The sequence below is a fragment of the Tursiops truncatus genome, chromosome 3 (genome assembly GCF_011762595.2).
Source record: "Tursiops truncatus isolate mTurTru1 chromosome 3, mTurTru1.mat.Y, whole genome shotgun sequence".
Lineage (NCBI taxonomy): Eukaryota > Metazoa > Chordata > Mammalia > Artiodactyla > Delphinidae > Tursiops > Tursiops truncatus.
This window is the reverse complement of record NC_047036.1, coordinates 75,250,628-75,272,034: the sequence shown is the minus strand read 5'-3', so window position 1 is coordinate 75,272,034 and position 21,407 is coordinate 75,250,628. Positions and strand designations below refer to the sequence as shown.

The following is a 21,407-nucleotide window of genomic DNA, read 5'->3' as shown; positions in this document are numbered from 1 at the left end:
GCCTTCTTAGTATAGTCGGGGATGCCTTATCTTCTCATCTACCCACTTTATGAATGTGTATTTAAGATTAATGATATGCTGGACCAGATCCTGCTGCTTACTTCTTTGAAAGTATATTACTTTCTGATTCCCTATAAATCAAAATTTCACAAGTTATTTCTTTCAGTCACTAAATGGAGTTTTATGATTTTAAAAGAGTTGACATAGATTAAAGAAAAAAGGAACATTTTCTGGGCAGCACAAGGGCTTCTTTCTGTGAAATGGTTTGAATATTTTAGATATAAGGGACTCTGTTATTTAATAAAGTTACAGTAAAATGCCTTGATCAGTAGATGAATGCATTGCTCACTAGATTACTAAACAACCAGTGCCCCCTGAATGGATTCACTCAATTCAGACATTTGATCTGCCCTTTCTAACCCTTGATAGCACTCCAAGGTTTTGCTGCTATGTGTGAGAACCCAAGATAAGCCTCAAACTTGGATTCTTTCTGAAGGTATAATGAGCTACCACCCCAGCCATTTGGCACACCACCCATGTTATTTTAGAAAAAAAAAAAAAAGCCTTTCAGTGGAATGGGATTATTTTACTTTAGCAGTTTTCTATGTTATAAAGTTTAATTGCAAGTTTAAATGAACAGAAGTAAATTTGTGCCCATATGGCATTAAAGTATGTTAACTTTAGGGGAGAGAAATAATATGAATAATGCTTAGAGATGTTTTTCTGTGCCAGAAACAAAAGCATACCATTCTTAAAATTGTATTTTCACTGAAAGGTACCTGTCTAAGAAAAGAATAATCTGTTTTTTGCTTTTTTTTTTTTTTTTCCTTTTCTTGGATCATTGACAGTTCTAAAAGTAGAAAAGATCTGTAGCCTAGTAATGGTTTTACAAGCATCACAGTAACTGGGCAAATAATCTATTGTAAATTTCTGACATGTCTATTGATGTCATTAAACACAAGCATACTGTATTTCAGAATCATTTAGTTATCTTCACTGTTACTGACAGTTGGTGCATTAGTTCATGTTAAATGGAATTTCTCTTTAAACTATTCTTGACATTTCCTAGATTAGATGAATTATGAATTTGATTATTAAAATTAACCTTTTATGTTCATCTGGTATGTTGTTCTGAGCCAATGTCCTTTTGTACTAAATCTTTCTGTGCTCTGGAAAAAAACATCTTTATTCAGGTAGATAGATAATGCAAAGTATATTTTGCGTGAAATGTAGTTTGCAATATATACAGGTTGTTTTACATACAAATATTTTACAAATATATCTTGCATGAGCCAGAAGAAGGATAGGCATATTCTAAGTTTGTACATCTTGTTATTTCTTCTTCCTTTCCTCAAAATTAATTAGTATTTTGGAAATAATAGAAATGAAAATTGGCTAAATTCTACTAGTACCAGTAAAGATAAACTATATTTGACTTCTAAATTATGTGCTAACTGATGCCCTCCCCACCCTCCACCACATCCCCATTGCAGTACTCTCTAGGTTTTAAGAACATTTTGTTAAATTAGTTAAAGGGAAAAGATTCTAAAAAATCATCCTTGGCTATTATGTCATAGGCAGATGGGCCTTCTCATTACACTCTTTATTTTATTCTTCTTCATGAATTTGTCAGGGTTTTTTTTTTCTGATTTTTAAAGAAGAGACTGTACAAATTGTTCTTTGAACCTCTTTTTCCCTTGGGAATGCACTCCTGCATCCACACATATCCATATTCATGTATGTGTGTGTACTACTGGGAATCTCTTGTGGGGAATTTGTGAATTATTTGATCAGAACAGAGGGATTCTGATTACACTGTGATATAGAATTGCGAAAGAATTCTGGAATTTTATTCAGAATGAGTATTTGGAATCAATATAACACTATTCAAAGTTGTATGGAATAACTTAACAAAACCTGTTGTGACTCATTGACTATGAGTTGATTTTTAAGTGCAGAAAGTTGTGTTTGGCCATTTTTACAGATGAAAGAGACTGAGGCAGAGGTTAATGAATTTCATGTAGTTATCACATCTTCAATTAGAAACTCATTTATTTCAAGGGCATTTGAACTCCTTTTTCAAGAGTAACTTTTTCTAGGAGTTAGAGCAGATGCAGTTTGAAGGAGGGAAGACCAGTTTGTGACAATGTTTACAGGCATTAGGTTTCCCAAATCTAAGATTAAACGTGGGTTTGATTGCTAAGAAGTATGTAGACTATATGAAAAGATTGTGTATACTTTTTAGCTTTGCTTAGGTTCCTGAAATAACTTGTTGAATACAGAATAGCTAGTTGAAGCTATACTAGGATGCTTAGAAAACATATTCAGTGTTCATCTGTACTCATTTCCCATCTAGCTCCTAGAACAATTGTCTCTGTGCTATGCTAATGTTAAAATCAACTGAGGGGCACAACCAGTATATCAGATAAAATATCTGTTTACTAAAACCTTGCTTCACTGAGCTAGACATCTTTTGGAGCCTAAAAACAGGTTGTTCAAACAACTTATGTTTAGTGATGGTTGATTTGGTGGAAATATTAAAGAAAAATATAACAGTATTAACAACTAGGAAGTAAAAACAGCTAGCAGGTGCACTTGGCACATAGAAACTAGAGGTGAGAGGTTCAGCTGGGAATTAGGGAATTACTAATTCATTAGTCTATGAAGTAATAAAGAGCTATGCAATTTATTTGCTTACTTTTTACTGTCTCCTAAGAGCAGATACCTTTATTTTTCTCTTCTATATCCCCAGTGCCTGATCAGTGACTGGTACATAGCAGCTTCTCAATAAACATTTGTTGACTGAGCAAACTTCCTGATACAGAGCAAGAATTAGACTTCACATTGATTAATGTTATATTCGTTGCTGTAGTCAGAGTAGAAGATTACAGGTAGAGGGTAAAGAATTATTTTTGTTTGCTTTCAAACAGGCTATTGCTGTCTCAGATATAGTTATTTCTTAGAAAATAACAACAAATTTATGTTTTTGTAAATGAGGGACATTTTCAAGGCATCAGTTGCTTGAAGTAACAAGATTCATGAAATGGGAAAATCTAATACTAGGAAAGCAGTTTCTTTTTAGGGTCATGACATATGTAACATTGGAAGTCATTGGTTATAGAACAGTTTAAGTAGATACCGGGATGCAGGATGATCCTTGTTTGAGGTAATTTAGGGGCCAGTGCGAGAATTCTGACTTGGACTTGGAACCAGTGACAGTTTATTTGGGACTCCTCAGTGTACTGAGAAATCCTACAAATCTTAGAACAAGTCTAATACTATAGTGGTCTGCATTCCCATACAACAATGTACTACCCATAAGTTTAAAAAGGCTGCTGTCCATTGTTCTAATGATTTCATAAAGATATTTGTCCGTATTGTTCACTTAAAAAGCCCAGTGTACATCTTTAGAGACAGTTATTAATTTACTTTTTCTAAGGACAGAAACCTATATAATATCTAGACAGTATATATATGTATGCATATTTGTGTATACACACATAAGTAGGTAGATAAATGTAGATAGAGGAATATAGATAATGTATATTATATTAAAACTTTCACATCTTTCCTAATTAGTGATAATTTCTGAATAGTTTCAAAGGTGGTGTGGGCTGACAATCTTGGCAAAACTGTGTTCTCATAGGCAGCAGAGAAGAGACCTGGTCTCAACATATTTGATAATTCTTCAAGCAATATGTATCTATTTAGAGAAAATAGTCCATTTGGGACAGAATGGAGAAAGGTCCATAGTTTCTGTGACTTTGTCTCCAAATCAGTACGTACCCAATGTGGTACTTATTTAGGAGTTTCTTTTTCTTTTAGCAAATCTTCTTTTGTGTTTGTAATGATATAGATAGATAGATATAATTTCAAAGTTGTAAGCCACTTACACTGTAAAGGAATTTTGAAGCTCTCATTTTTTAAAAATACCTTTGTAATTCATAGTTTTTCAAGATATTCTTCCACTAACATATATATATACACAAACACACACATAGTGGTAAGAAAATTTAACATGAGCTTTACCCTCTTGACAAATATATAAGTACACAACAGTATTGTTAACCATAGACACTATGTTGTACAGCAAGTAGATCTTTAGAACTAATTGATCTTGCATGACTAGAGTTATATACCCATTGAACAGCCACTTCCCATTTCACCTTCCCCCCCAGTCCCTGGCAACTACCATTTTACTCTCTTGTTTCTCTGAGTTTGACTACTTTAGATGCTTCACATAAGTGGAATTGTGCTGTATTTGTCCTTTTGTGACTGACTAATTTCACTTAGCATAATGTCCTCCAGGTTCATCTATGTTGTTGTATATGGCAGGACTTCCTTCTTTTTTTTTTTTTTTTTTTTTTTTTTTGCGGTACGCGGGCCTCTCACTGTTGTGGCCTCTCCCATTGCAGAGCACAGGCTCCAGACGCGCAGGCTCAGCGGCCATGGCTCACGGGCCCAGCCGCTCCGTGGCATGTGGGATCTTCCCGGACCAGGGCACGAACCCGTGTCCCCTGCATCGGCAGGCAGACTCTCAACCACTGCACCACCAGGGAAGCCCGACTTCCTTATTTTTGAAGGCTGAATAATATTCCATTATAGGTACATACCACATTTCCTTTACGCATTCTTCCATCATTGGATATCTGGGTTGTTTCCATATCTTGGCTGTTCTGAATAATGTGGCAACGACTATGAGAGTGCAGATAGCTCTTTGAGATTCTGATTTTCATTCTTTTGGATATATACCCAACAGTGGGATTACTAGGTCATATGGTAATTCTATTTTTAACTTTTTTAGGCACCTCCATACTATTTTCCCTAGTGGCTGCACCATTTTGTATTCCCACCAACAGTGTACACGGTTTCCAATTTCTGGAATTACTGTGGTTATCAAGTGATATGCTCTTGGTGTACATATATTTGATATGCATCTGCCTCACATGGTCCATGCTTATTTTGTTATACTCTTTCCAAATAATTTATAAAAGTGATTTATTTGTATTGATAGTAAAAACACCTTACACTCAAAAACTGATTTTCTTTTTTTTTTTTTTTTAAGCTTTTTTGTATGCATTATCTCATCTGATTCTTATAGGCCCTGTATGGTCAGTCTCCTCTTAGAGTTGTTACTGGGAATTTTCTAAGAACCTATTACACATTTTAAATTAGAGCTTTATTGTTCAAACTAGTCTATCTGCAAAATTGTAAGCCACTTACATTGTAAAGGAATTTGGAAGCCCTCATTTTTTAAAAATAGCTTTGTAATTCATAATTTTTCAAGATATACTTTCACTAACATTTTTATGTCAGTGCATTTATAGGATTGAGCAAAAAATTTTATAGTAGATGGCATGAATATTTTACTTTAAGTCTGCAGTGCAAAAGAACAACAACAAAAAAATGTGTGGGGAATTCTGTTACGAGTTAGCAAGTCTGTGGGTTTAATTTGAATTCGCTGAAGAGAGTGGACTTCGGAGATTCACAGTTAATGAGCCATTTCTCTTAAAGTATTCTGTCACTATGGGATTGCATACAGTTAGAACTGACAGTTGGAAACGTGCTGAGATAGGAAAACTAAAAAACAGCTGTCTCTCTGGGCAAATGGTACCAGCTGGTGAGGCTCTCCAAAGGAAAATATTTTATATAATAAAATAGCTTTCAGATATCACTAAAGTTATATATTATATACTTAAGTTTTCTTTTGTTTTTGATTTTTTAGTTTGCTTTTGTCAAGCCAAAATACTAAGATTTTTTTTTCAGTTTATGAAGTTTTGTATTTTGTTGACAACTAATCTCTTTTGCATATATAAGCAATATATATATAAGGCTTTCAAGTTTACTTTTTGAAATTGCATGGGAATCATTGGAAAGGTGTTTTTATTTCTTATATGGGTTTTAGAAGTAGACGCAATTTTTTCCCGTCAGGTCTTTTCTAGAATGAAATAGATTTTTTAAATGTCTTGAATTGTTTCAGAAATGAATGTTTATGTTCTTATACTCTGAGAAAAGATTTATACCACTGAACCTTTTTTTTTAACTTTTAAAAGTAGACTTTATTTTTCAGAACATTTTATTTTCAATGTGGATCAAGTTTATTTTATTTTATTTTTTTAACATCTTTACTGGGGTATAATTGCTTTACAATGGTGTGTTACTTTCTTCTTTATAACAAAGCGAATCAGCTATACATATACATATATCCCCATATCTCTTCCCTCTTGCGTCTCCCTCCCACCCTCCCTATCCCACCCCCCTAGGTGGTCACAAAGTACTCAGCTGATCTCCCTGTGCTATGCAGCTGCTTCCCACTAGCTATCTATTTTACATTTGGTAGTGTATATATGTCCATGCCACTCTCTCACTTCGTCCCAGCTTACCCTTCCCCCTCCCCATGTCCTCAAGTCCATTCTCTATGTCTGTGTCTTTATACCTGTCCTGCCCTTAGGTTCTTCAGAACCTTTTTTTTTTTTGTAGATTCCATATATATGTGTTAGCATACAGTATTTGTTTTTCTCTTTCTGACTTACTTCACTCTGTATGACAGTCTCTAGGTCCATCCACCTCACTACAAATAACTCAATTTCATTTCTTTTTATGGCCAAGTAATATTCCATTGTGTATATGTACCACTGAACCTTAATTTAAATTTTGGTGGGTCCCATTCTTTTGACATTGTCAGATCTAAGTGACAAAAATTATCATTTAAGTTTGTAAAAAAAAATTTCCTGTATTTTATCTAAGTAGGAATCTATTACTTTTGTGGCAGAATGGTGTTTATTGAATTTCTAGAATGCCTGTATCCTGAGGTCCTTTAGTTTTGTACATGGAGAAACTGTGTAATTAATGTTTATGCAAAAACAGGCAGATGGCTAGTGTATACTACAGACTTCGGTAGAGCTTCATCCTTTCACTCATAAGACAAAACCTTAGCTAAAAATAATAAATCTAACTGAGTGTATTGTATTGGTAGTAATCTGCCTTACCTCCTCTTTGGCTTATTAACTATACCTTTTTGTTTACTTTGTTAATGGTTGTTATGGGGTTTACAATATGCATCTCTAACTTGCTGTAGTTTATCTTCAAATTATACCACTTCAAATATAATGTGAGAGCCTCATAACATTGCACTTTCATTTCTTCCTATATCTGAGTTTCCATCTGGAATCATTTTCTTTAGCATAAAGAACATTTTATATTATTTCTAGTACCAGTCTGCTGGCAATTTATTTTCTTGGCTTTTGTTTGTCTGGAAAGGTCTTTATTTTGCCTTCATTTCTGAAGGATATTTTCAGTGTATGTAGAATTCTAGGTATGGGGTATTTTTTTTTCTTGGGTTACTTTATAGATGTTTCCTCATTTTCTTCTGGTTTGTATTTTTTCTATTGAAAAGTTAGTATTTCTTATCTTTGATAATCTCTATGCAGTGTGTTGTCTGGCTGCTTTTTAGATTTTCTCTTTATTACTGGTTTTCAGCAGTCTGATTATGAATGTGCCTTGAGGTTCTTTTCTTCATTATCTTCTTTGTTGAGCTTCTTGGATATGTGCATTTATAGTTTTTATCAAATCTGGAAGATGATCGGCCATTATTTTAAAAAATATTTCTTCTCTCCCCCCTTTCCTCCCCCCACCCTGTACTCCAATTGCATGTATGGTAAGCTGCTTGTTATTGTCCCACTGGTCACTGAAGTTCATTTTTTCAGTTTTTTTCCTCTCTTTCATTCTGGATAGCTTTTATTGCTCTATCTTTACATTCTCTAATCTGTTCTTCTGCAGTGTTTAATCAGATGTTAAACCTATTCACTGAATTTCTTATTTCAGATGTTCAGAATCTGCATTTTTCAGTTCTGAGCAGTCCCATTTTTGGTTCTTTTTAAAAATCCATTTCTTTTCTCCTTATATTTATATTTCCCTTTACATCCTTGAATATTTTTTATATCTGGTTTAATGTACTTGTCCCCTAATTTCATCATCATCTCTATTATTTCTAGGTCTGTTTTTATTGACTGATTTCTCTCCCAGTTATGGATCACTTTTTCCTATTTCTGTGAATGTCTATAGCAATTTGTACTTGATGATGGACATTATGGTGAGTGTCTGGAATTTGTTGTCTGCCTTTAAAGAACATTGAATTTTGTTTCAGCAGCAGTTAAGTTAGGTTTATAGTGGAATAGTTCATTTGTGGACTTGTTTTAAAGCTCAGCTAAGGTAGATCTAGAGTAGCTGTTACTCTAGGGATAGTTTAGCTCTCTTCTGAGAGAGCATTTGACCCTGAGGCATCACTCTTCTTGGGCCACTGCTAAATACCGCTAACTACTCCGTGAAGTCTTTTTACTCTGGCTCGTTTCAACTCAAATGTCCCAGAGCCCTATAAAAGCTCTTTGAATTGTTCACCTTTAAACTTTTCAGTAGTTTTTTTCCTTAGTAGTTTTCTTACTCTAGCCTGTTGGAAATTTCACCCTATGCATTCACAGCGTAGCCAGAGACTTATAGGAACTCATATGTAGATTTCTGTTGCTCTTTTTCTGCATAACTTCCTTATCTCTGGTACTATGCCCTGCAAATTCCAGTTACCTCAGTTTCCCTGAGCTCAAATCTCCTTTTCCTTAACTCAGGCCACTGGGTTCTGCCTGGGTTCCTCCTCCCTGAGCCACAGTCCACAAATGGCCTTCAGGCAGAAAGCCAAGGTGATGATGGGGCTCGTCTCCTTTGTTTTCAGGGATCACAGATCTATATTGCCTGTTTTCCACTGTCTGAAACAGTTTAATATATTTTATATACTTGTTTATTTGTTAATGGTGAGAGGGCAAATCCAAATGCTAGTAATTTCATTATGGCCAAAATCTAACAATTTATCTTACTTTTATTTGCTGTTGTTGTTTATAATATAGTAGAAACAGGAAGATCGAGGAAACTTCTCTTCCTCTCCCTTCATTGGAGAAGTTATGAAAGCGTTATCTCCTGATTTAAGATAGCCCGTCTTTCTTAGAATAGTGGTTCCCACAAGAAACCACATCATTATGTTCAATAGACTTGCCCTCTATTTTAGCTCAAAGAAGAACTTTCTTGTTAAATTGTTAAAGCTCTCCATATAGAAAGGTAAATGGAGAGTGGTAAAAATAGTATTGTTTTTATTCCTGCCATCATTGTAGGGAATAGTTACCTTGCTTTGAAAAAGGTTAAAGAGGTAAAGTGTTAATCTACAATGTAGTTGCTGATATTCTTTTAGTTTCACAAATTCAGAAGACATAGCAAACACTACTCTTGAGTTTATTAGTCTACCTAATTTTTTTGTCCCTAGCCATAGTGTAGTCTTATTCTTTATGTGAGTGCTTTTCCTTAGGTAGAGTAAATAATTTATAAGAAATTTATTATTTGCATGTACAATATCTGATTTATACCTTGTTTCTTTTTCTAGCTTGCTGATATCTATTATTAAACCTTTTATTTTCATGTATTGGTCTACCTTAGGTGTGTGAACTAGAATGTGTTTCCTTGAGTGTGTTAATAAACATCAGCCCAAAGTCATTCAAGAATGTCTATTTGCCTTTGAGATCATTTTTATAAATGTCTACTTTAATGGAGTGAGAAGGAAAGAGGAGAAGATCATGAAAAGTTAGTGGGATTCTTTACCTAGATGCCTGACTTAGTGATGCTTTTGTCCTGAGTGCCCGAGTTCAAGAACCATGGAATCATAAGTCTTCTTGTTTTTGAAACATATATATTGATATTTTTAAGAGTAACAGGAAAAATTGGGCTCTAGTATTTCATGCCAAGTCATCTGCAAATACTCACTATTGAAACTAAAATTATATAATTTTATGTGGCCAGGAAATGAATCAAGAGCAGTGCTTTTTATAGTGTACATCTCAGAAAAGATGCTGGTCAGACTTTTTTTCCCTTTTGGGCCGGGGCAAGGCATACTGTGGAAAGTCTCTATGGGTTCCAGGTATGCTGTTTAGGCCAGAGATTCTTAACCCTAGGGGATAGGATTTAGGGCATGGGGTCTGTGAACCTCAATGGGATAAAAATTACATCTTTATTTTACTAACCTCTAAGCTAAATTTCTTTTAATTGTAAATGTAGGCATAAAAAATAGTAAGATTAGCAGTCTTGTGACTTTTTCACAGAAATAACCTGTTTTTATATGATAAAACTATAATTTTAGATATATCTAAAATGCATTAATGGACTTCCCTGGTGGCGCAGTGGTTAAGAATCTGCCTGCCAATGCAGGGGACACAGGTTCTATCCCTGGTCCGGGAGGATCCCACATGCTGCGGAGCAACTAAGCCCGTGAGCCACAACTGGTGAGCTCACGTGCCACAACTACTGAAGCCCACGTGCCTAGAGCCCATGCTCCGCAATGAGAAGCCTGCTCACCGCAATGAAGAGTAGCCCTCACTTGCTGCAACTAGTGAAAGCCCGCGTGCAGAAATGAAGACCCAACGCAGCCAAAAAAAAAAAAAGTGAAATTTTTTAGAAAAGTTAAAAAATGAAATGCATTAATAAGGAAGGACATATATTACAATATTATCACAAATCTGGTATTTAAAAAAATTTGAACTGTATTCCACTTTAATTGGTTTCCTTTGTAATCCTGTATATTTTAATTTTTTAAAAAGCATTGTCTGAGAAGAGTCCATCAACTTCATCATACAGCCAAAAGAGCATTCTTTATTTGTTCACACATTTAGAATGTCTAATTTAGGCAGTTAAAATTACTCTGTTTTTACTTTACCTACCTTAAATATCCTCTTTTGTTTCTGTTCTTGCCTGCTGGTATTAGGTTACTAATAGGCCTTTAATTTCAGTTTTACATCTCACTCTCCGTTAACATCTTTATTTATTGACTATGTAACATAGGAGATGGAATATAAGTTCAGAAAACAGATTCTAGACTCCAGGGCAGGAAGACTGCCTAGGTTTCAATCAGAACTCTGTGACTTATTTAGCTGTGGGCAAGTTATCTAACCTTTCAGATGCTTTGGTTTCCTCCTTTATAGGGTTGTGAAGATTAAAGGAGTGGAGATTGATGAAAGGAACTTATGTTAGTGTGAGTGCTATGCATATGCCTGCTATTATTACTGTTTATTCAAAAAAATATTTGATTGCCATTATATGAGCTAGGCCCTAGACATTCAGCCCAAGACAGATGCTTCTCTTCCAAAAGCTTAAAGTCTAGTGGCAAAGACGGATCTTGGAAAGGACATTATTAATACTCTTAAGTGTTAGGATGGAGGAATGCAAGATTCTTAGCTGTGTCTTGAGGATAAATTCAGGACCAGGCAAGGAAGAAGTTGAAGCTGAATAAGCAAAGAATGGGACAAACATGCCCAGTGAAGCAACATCATTTGCAAAGCCTCTGAGATGAAAAAGATCATGATACATCTGATAATTTAAAAGAAAGTCAGTGTGGTTACACAATATGGAGAATGAGGAAGGGGAGCGGTATAGGATGATACTTGAGAAGTAGGCAGGGGCCAGATCTGGTAAGGCCATGCTTGATTTAGGGTTTGGGGTCTTATCCTTGTAGCACTGGGAAGCTTTAGATTTGCATTTGTAAAGGATGTCTGCTAACAGGAGATACGATCTGAAGGAAGATCTGCTCTACATAATAGATATAGCAGAAGGAGGCTACAGATGCAATCCAAGAAGAGATAATAACCTGTTGATGGACTAGAATGAACTAGAATGGCAGTAGTAGAGATGAGGCTCTTGCAGAATTAGCTTGAGGGATTTGATGATTGATTGCAAGGGGAGGATGAAGGAGAAGGAGTTAAGACATTTAGGCTTCTGGCTTGAGCGGTTAGGTGCATGGTAGTACCATCTAGGGAGTTGAAGAACACACTGGAGGAGGAATAGGTTTGGAGATGTATAGATGGAGTCCGTTTGAACATAATGAGTTTGAGGTGCCTGTGAAATCACTAGGAGAAGATATCAGTAGTTAGTGGGATACACTTACAAGCCTGTTGCTCTGATAAGCTATTTAAGAATCTGGCTATTGGGAGGTAAGGATGGCTTAGAAAAAGGACTCTTCTTTAGAGCAGGTAAAAGGAAGACGTGAGAGCAAGTGATCTGAGGCTGATCTAAATGAAGGACGGCTGGGGATATGGACTAGCACTCCAAGGAATGCTAATGGGAAGTTGGAGGAATGAATTTTATTTCAAAGATATGCTGAAAAGCAGTTACTTCAAAAGACTTCTTAAAAGTTTAGAATGTACCCACCGAGAATGAAGTATAAAAGGTTTTAACGGGAAAAATAAGAATGAGATGGAGATAATGCTAGTGAAATTTAAGATGTAGTTCTGACTTAAGAGGATATGCACCCAGGGTAATGTGATTTAGTCCTAATTAGACAACTCATTGCCATTCATATCATAGTCTCTTTAATGTGAAGATGCTAGAGGAGCCCTTTTAGGTTTAGCCAAACTGACATTATTGAATAGTATCAAACCTTAATTATTAAGACATTTTATGTTTTTTCTTCCTCCTGCTTTCCTCCTGTCCCTCCCTTCCTTCATCTCTCCCTCCTCCTTTCCTCCCCTCCCTCCATTCCTTTCTAGGAGGGAGCTAGGATGGAATGTAGAGTTAGGATAAATAGGATGTTAGGAGGAAAAGGTGTTGTTTTTTAAATAGTTAGGTAACTTACAGGGTGGATCTTTATTTTAAATGATTCTAAGTCCCAAGCTAATAATTATGTGTACATTTAATTTGCATAGTATTTAATAAACAATGCTTAAGGTTATATGTTTTTCTTAGTGAGTACTTTTGAGAAGCATTAACTATTTTAAAAATTGATTAAACTCTGGTACATACACAATGGAATACTGTGGCTAGTAAAAAAGAATAAAGAAGACCTCTGTTACTGAGAGAGGGTAGATGATCTGGATTAATTTTCAGATGATAAAGTAACACAGTTATTTAGTCATAAGGAAGGAGTGGCTGGGCCCGTGAGCCATGGCCGCTGAGCCTGCACGTCCGGAGCCTGGGCTCCACAATGGGAGAGGCCGCAACGGTGAGAGGCCTGCGTACCGCAAAAAAAAAAGAATACGTTGTGCAACAATGTACAATACATTATAGTATACTGGCTTTTTTAAGAAAGAGAGGGAAATAATACATTTTTGTTTGGTTATATTGGCACTGAGAAACACTGGAAGGATACATGAGAAACTAAATAATAAGATTACCTATGCGGGCAAAGTAAGGGGGAAAACAATGGAGGTGGACAGGGGTGGGAGTGAGACTCCTCAGTATATATTGTATTATAGTGGTTTCAGTTTTAAATCTTATGAATTTACTTCCAATACAAAAATTAATTTTTAAAATATTGTTTTCCTTTTGAATGTATTACTTATAGATCTCTATAAACTGTAATACCACGATTGTAAGCACTACCAGTTATTTTTCATTAATTCATTGTTCATGTGCATCTATAGTGTGGTTGATGCTACAATAAAGTGGGATATAAATCTTGTTTGTGAGGTGTCTACTTCAGTGGGCAAATGAGAATGTGAAATAATCATGATGGAATGCTAAATGTCAGAAAAGCACAGAGTCATTAGTGGAATCAGCAAAAACCAGGTAGGAGGTAACATTTGAATTGAATTTTGGGAATTTAGAGAAAAATGAGGGAAGTTAAGAGAATTTTGGTTGAGAGATGAATATAGGCACCAACATAGCAAATAGTAGGACTTATTCTAGTGAGTCCTTGATTTTGACAAGCCATAATGGATGAAAATTATCCTCAAGTATAGCTGTGGTCTTCTAACATTTTGAGAAATTAAAATGTTTTGATGAAAGCAAATTGTTGTTACCTTATTTATCGTCTGCCACTTCTCCACTGAAATAATTGTGGAAATAGATGCAGTGTCAGTAGCACCTGCACTGGGAATATGAACAATGTGGGAAATTTTAAAATAATCTTATGTTTTGATATAATTTCACACTCACAGAAAAATTGCATGATTAAAAAGAACCACGTATATCATATATTATTATGTAATTTTTTACTGAACCATTTGAGAGTAAGTTAGAAACATTACGCCCTTTTACCACTAATATACTGGTGTATAATACCTAAGGATAAGAACATTCTCTTCATAACTACAGAAGAATGATCAGAATCAGGAAACTTTATATTATATCACTCTACAAGCCATGTTTAAACTTTGCTGATTGTCACATTATGTACTTAATATTCCTCAAGTCCAGAATCAAATCTAGGTTCACGTGTTGCATGTAGTTGTCGTGTTCCTTTATCTTCCTTTAATTTGGAACCGTTTCTTAGCCTTTTTTTTTTTTGACATTGCCTTTTTTTTTTTTTTTTGACATTGCCTTTTTTTGAGGACTACAGGACATTTGAAGAATGACCTTCAATTTAGGTTTGTCATTTGTATTCTCATGATTAGATTCAGGTCATGAGTCTTTGACAGTAGTACCTTAGACGTGATCTTTTGTCCTCAACATATGATATCAAGAATACATGATTTTGGTTTGCTCTAATATTGGTGATGTCTGCCAGGTTATATTATAAAACTCCTATATTTTTCTCTTTGTAATTAATAAGTAATTTGGAGGAATATATTTGAGACCATGTTCTTTATGGAACTTCTACCTATTAATTTTAGCATCCATTAATGATTTTCTAACTCCATCATTTCTTCTATATGTATTAGTTGGCATTCTATCTTAAGAAAGGTCTTCTTTTTTCCTCTTTCCTTTCTATTTTATTCATTTTTTTGTATCATTGTGGATTCATGGATACTTATTTTACTCAATGGGCTGTATACTCCATTGCTGTCATTATTTTCATGCCTAAATTATGCCAGATTTGGCCAGAGATTCTCATTAAACAGGTTCTTGTTTTCTTTTAACATTTATTCATCACTCTTTCAGCAGTTTCTTTTTCTTTTTTCTTTTTGTAGTACGCGGGCCTCTCACTGCTGTGGCCTCTCCCATTGCGGAGCACAGGCTCCAGACGTGCAGGCCCAGCAGCCATGGCTCATGGGCCCAGCTGCTCCGCGGCATGTGGGATCCTCCCGGACCGGGGCACGAACCCGTGTGCCGTGCATCGGCAGGCGGACTCTCAGCCACTGCGCCACCAGGGAAGCCCATCTTTCAGCAGTTTCTTGCATACAAAAAAATTTTTATTTTCAGACTTGTACTTTCTTTGCTTCAGGACCTGAATCAGCCTTTTCTCCCTGGAAACTTGGTTCCTTGTATGGCGAAGGGCATATAATATAAAACTCAAGCCCCTGAATCAGCCCAATTTCCAATTAGCTCTGGGTATTTTTATTGGAAAAGTTTTTATATATGTATGTATAAAACACACACAGACGCCAAGATCTGTGTATAGGTGGTGGTGTCATTGCTTCTCAACTGTCAGCAAATGTGCATGTGTATCTGTGAGTACACATGCAGATATATATTCACAGTTTTTACTCTCTGTAGATAGGTAAATATAGAAATAAATAAATATAGATGTATATATGTATGCGTGTATATATAAGTGTATATACGCTCATGTAGATATACAACTATATCCAACTTATCTATGTACATGGATAGGAGATACATATATATATATATATATATATATATATATATATGGTAAAAAATAAAAGTGCATACTGATACCAGCTCAATATTTTTTTTAATCAAATCTCAGTATTAAACCCTTAAGCAGAATAATTAAACCTTGCAGAGGAGAGAAACTGTAGTTGATTTCTTTCTACTAAGCTCTTACTATGTTCTCCTATATTACAGCCTGAAAACTGAAGGGATATGACTTTTCTTTGAGGTAGCCAAGACTCTCCTGTCCCCTACAGTAACATGAAACTGTTGCTGAATTACCACTCCTACCAATGTAAAGTGACTGGGTGATGTTTTGTATCTATATCCGGAGATGTAAAGTTAGCAATTAGGAAGGAGTTGAGACTGGTAGGGTTGTCAAAGCAGTGCACTCTGGGGACTGTAGTATTTCATTCAGTGTTACTAATGATAAAGGTATTACATATGCTCATTATTGTGAAGTTCACCCTTCATATTTAGATGAGCTAACTTTGGAATCAGGCACGCTGGACTTTAGCTGCGGTATATTTGCATGTTAGTAGTAAACAAAATGTTGTAAAATGCCCCAAATTAAACTATATCCTGTTCATATTAGCCACTCTTTCACCTTAAAACCTGAGAAAACCATGTATATTATATTAAATGTTATTATATTAAATATTTTCTTATTTTATATTAAATATTCTAATCTGAAATTTATTGGACCAAGAAATCTCCAGAAAGAATTGGGAGGGTAAATGGATAGTCAGCCAAGTTACAGGATTTTCTTCTAGGCCTGTTTCTGCTAATTCCATAATGAAAACTTAGAAAAAGTTAAAGACCAAAAAAAATTGTTGAGCACCTTATTCCACTTGCTTTAGTTTGAATTATAATTAAAAAAACCCATAGTTTTCATTCTCAAGGAACATACATTAAGTAGAGGAAATAAAACTAAAAGGAATATAATAAGCAGAAGATTAAAAGCCGATAAATAATTATTTGCTGAATAGACTCCTGTTGACAGAGGAAATATTTTAGGAGGAAGGTTTATGAAGATAGTGTGCTTTAAGGTGATTTTTTTTTTTTTAGGATGACTATAATTGAAGAGCCAGAGGTACAAAAACATTAGATAAGAGAACTAATATTTAGAGACCTTAAAATAAGTATCATTTTAAATGGTTAAAAACATAAGAAAACAAAACATATAAAAAAGATTAGAACAATATAAAAAGGAAAGCATAGGTTAAATAATACCCAAGAAAATGTACAGTCATCAAAATACAGTCAATAAAGTTAAAAATTCAGTGGACTAGTTAAATAGCAGATTAGACACAGCTGAAGGGAGAATTAGAATCCCAGAAGGTAGACCTAAGAAAATTACTCAGTATGTAGCCCTGAGAGATAAAAAGGGATGGAAAATATGAAAGTGGGCTTATAATAGGGAGAGTAGAACAAGAATGTCCAGCATGTATCTAGTAGGAGTTCCAGAAGAAGAGAATGGGAGTGAGGAAGTATTTGAAGAAGTACTATCTGGAATTGTTCTGAATTGGTGAAAGGTTCAAGAAGTACACTGAGTCCTCAGGAAGATTGATAAGACTTAATCTATACCTAGACATTATAGTAAATCTACAGCATATCAGAGACATAGGGAAAGATCATAAAAGAAACCAGAGGATGAAGCCTGATTACTTACAACCACAGTAAAACTGACAGCAGAAATATTAACAATAACCATGGAAACCAGAAGACACCAGAGAAAATATCTATTGTTCTAGAACTTTATGCCCAAGTAAAACTATCATTCAGTGTTAGGTCCAGATAGGGATATTTTAAGACAAAAAACTGAGAGTTTACTTTTTCCTAAAGAACTAATGAAGAAGAAAACTGAGCTAATGAGAGTGAAAGAGATGTACCCCAAAAGGAATGCTGAGCAAATGAATTGATTATCACGTGGGAAATCAAAACAAACTTTACGTAAATAAAGCAAAATAATCACAAGCACACACACAAAAAGTACAAATCAAGGGAAAAAATATATCTCATACAAATAGTATGTAAGATGAGTTAAAAAGATGGGTTAAAGCTCTTTCAAGTCGAGCTATTCAAGAGGAAAAGAAAATTTATTAATTTTAGACTTTGATATGTCAAATATTCATGTTAAAGCTATAAAGATGCCACTAGAGGAATAGAACTAGAATATGTAACTTTTATCCAGAAAGGCAGGAGTAAAGAAAAGTTAATCTATTAAAAGATAGGAAAAGAAAAAAAGAAACATATAAAAAGCAAGGTAAGTAGAAGGTACAAAATACAATGAAAAGTTAAGTCTAAATTCAGTAATCACAATGAATTAAATAAACTTGCCAGTTAAAAGATGGTCAGCATGAATTTAAAAAAAAATTTTGTATGTGATTTATAAAATACTTATCTAAAATATAAGACCGGGCTTCCCTGGTGGCACAGTGGTTAAGAATCTGCCTGCCAATGTAGGGGACACGGGTTTGAGCCGTGATCCTGGAAGATCCCACATGCCACAGAGCAGCTAAGCCTGTGCACCACAACTACTGAGCCTGCTCTCTAGAGCCCATGAGCCACAACTACTGAGCCCATGTGCCACAGCTACTGAAGCCCACGTGCCTAAAGCCTGTGCTCCGCAACAAGAGAAACCCCTGCTCACCGCAACTAGAGAAAGCATGCAAGCAACAATGAAAACCCAATGCAGCCAAAAATAAAATAAATAAATTTTTAAAAATAAAATAAAAATATGAGAGCATGTTAAAGTAGAAAGTAAACTGTATGCATGAAGTTTTTTAAAAATATTAAAAGTAGATATTTTGCAAAGTGGTTATTTACTGTTTGAGCATTAATATTTTCTATTTTTATTAAGCTATAAAATTATAAATTTTCCAATTTTGTTTAAAAATGGAAAAAATCTATAATATTAAATTTAATATGTAAATCTCATCTACTTATTAACTTTTAGTACTCGTAGAAGTACTACATTGTTCTTGCTGATATAATACTAAATGATTCTGTTGAACCATGAATTGCTCAGCCCTGAAGGTAAAAATTACACTGCTTTGGGGATAAACATGTTTTAAATCAAGTAATTGCTCAGAGCTAAAATCTTCTACTACTTGCACTTTGTTTAGAGATGAAATGGGTAAGACTGGTTTCTTAAAAGCCATGGAGTTTTAAAAGTGCTATTTGTATCAGTAAGTGAAGTGAAACTGAGATAATCTTAACGAAGACTGTTTTAAATGCAAAAGTCTGTTTCCAAAATTATTATTAAACTTCTAATATAGTAAAAACTCATAATATCAAATTTTTTTACATTTGTGATACATTTGTAAGTCAGACTGCCTGTATTGACCATGCTTGGCTTATTTGTGAAATCAGAGCTTCCTAAGCAAATGAGTAGTGTTAAAAGGAGTTGGTTAGGTAAAACGCAACTGTTTTCAACTGTCCTGCGTATCTATTTAATACAGAAATCATATACATAATTGTTTTAGGCAGAGGGAAACTAACAAAACTGTCACTTCACTGTACTAATTACAAATCACTTAATTTTATTCTATCAATTAGAACTAGATTTATCTTAGGTAACAATTTATTAACCTTTATTAACCTAAGTCTCTTTAAAAGTTGTTCCTTTTAAAATCTTTTATAGTTCATATTTCACTAATTCAGGTTGGTAGTCTATTGAGTCTGTTTTCTGAGACTTTCTTTGATTATGGGGCATAAAATGTCATAGATATACTTAAATCTTTGAGAGTATTTCTTTTGGTTCAGTTCATCCACGCTTATACTCCAAATCAGGGTACTCTTAGCATTTAGTTGTCCTCTCTAGAGGTGGATGTTACTCAGGATTTATGGATGTTGGTGTTTTGTGCCTTGGTCTAAAGTTCTTACTCTTCTGATGGGCCCAATACAGAAATTTTTATCTTACCATTAATAAAGTTGAGAAATGAAAATTGTTATTGCTGTGAATCAATGAGGTTAAACTTAATTTCTTACTAACGAGAGGGTTTTCTTCAGAGTAAGAAAGAACAGAAGCTTGGCATCTAATAGTAAAGTTAATTTTGTATTTTTATTTAATTAAAATATTTATGTTAATTTTTTTTCATTTCTTCAGTCATATTTCTTGTCATATATCCCATTTTATTTCTCAAATCCAATCGCAAAAAGGTCTAAAGTACCTTCTGGGAAGCTTCTTAGTTTCATTACCCACCTCCTAAATTATAATCTGCCAGAATAATTTCAGTGCTTTTGCAGGAATAAAGGGTGTCATTGTTAGCTTCTTATTTAATTAATGACCAGATATAATGCAGAAATGCATGAGGTACATGATAAGCACATAGCAACTGCTCAATAAATGTCAATTAAATTTATTGCAGGGTGAGTATACCCCTTCTGTTGGAAGTACTCCACTGAGAATTAATTTTTATCAGACTTCATTTTCTTTCTTCCCACTGTCTATTTCTTTGATCGCCCCTGCTCTTTCTGTTAACATTTTCTTTAATTCCTAGGTAGAGAAATCCTGAGCTAGAAAAAAGTCTAGTTTGACTCCAGCTTGTAGAGGGCATTATTTTGTTGTTAGCCAACGGATCTATTTCATGAATATATAATCTCAAAAATACTTCCCTATGTCTTCCATTGTGGATTCATTTAATTTTAGCTATATGGCTACTTCTTAGGAATCAAAAGAAATCCAGAGAAATTATCAGGTGTAGTAATTTTTTTTTTCTTTCCAGTTTTTCTTTCAAATAATACTATACTGCTTCATGGGTAGTGTGAGTACCTTATAACAGAGTATTCTCAGCTTCTCCTTCCCATAACTTATAATCTTGCTGTCATTCATTTTTGTTTTCTATAAGCTATAATCACCAAAAACATCGCTGCTATTATTTTCAACAAACTGTTGTCTGTTAGGTCAATTAAGAATAAGAAAAGGGACTTCCCTGGTGGCACAGTGGTTGAGAATCTGCCTGCCAATGCAGGGGACACGGGTTCAAGCCCTGGTCTGGGAAGATCCCACATGCCATGGAGCAACTAAGCCTGTGCACCACAACTATTGAGCCTGTGCTCTAGAGCCCGTGAACCACAACTACTGAGCCCACGTGCCACAACGACTGAAGCCTGCACACCTAGAGCCCGTGCTCCGCAAACAAGAGAAGCCACTGCAATGAGAAGCACACGTACTGCAACCAAGAGTAGCCCCTGCTTGCCGCAACTAGAGAAAGCCTGCGTGCAGCAACGAAGACCCAATGCAGCCAAAAATAAATAAATAAATTTATTTTAAAAAATAAAAAATTTAAAAATTATTTTACCTTAATTTATTCCTCTCTAACACTCTTCCTTTCTTTATGTACATCCAAATTTCTGACCTATATAATTTTCCTTCTCTCTGAATAATTTATTTTAACATTTCTTGTGGTAGATCTACTTGCAAAAATTCCCTCAATTTTTGATTGAGAAAATCTTTATTTCTCACCTTTGAAGGATAAGTTCACTGGATACAGAATTATAGATTGGTGGATTTTTTTCTTTCAATACTTTGAATATTTCAATCTGCTCTCTTCTTACATGCGTGATTCTGAAGAGAAGTCTGATATAATTCTTATTTTATTTTCCTCTCTAGGTAAAGTCTTCCACATCCCTCACTCCCCCAGATCTCTCCATACTGCCAGTCTGGATTCTTTGTGTTTGGCTTTGTGCAGTTTTAATATGATATGGCCAGGTGTGGTTTTGGTATTTATCCTGTTTGGAGTTCTTTGGATCACCTGGATCTGTGGTTTTGTGTCTGTCGTTGATTTTGGAATATTCTCAGCCATTATTATGTCAAATTGTTCCTC

At 34.8% G+C, this 21,407-nt stretch overlaps 1 protein-coding gene across 13 annotated transcripts in view; it reads left to right on the top strand.

Moving 5' to 3' along the window:
• Nucleotides 1-21,407, top strand: part of ARB2A (ARB2 cotranscriptional regulator A) — a 427,234-nt gene that overhangs the window by 79,013 nt on the left and 326,814 nt on the right. The window lies entirely within an intron of this gene.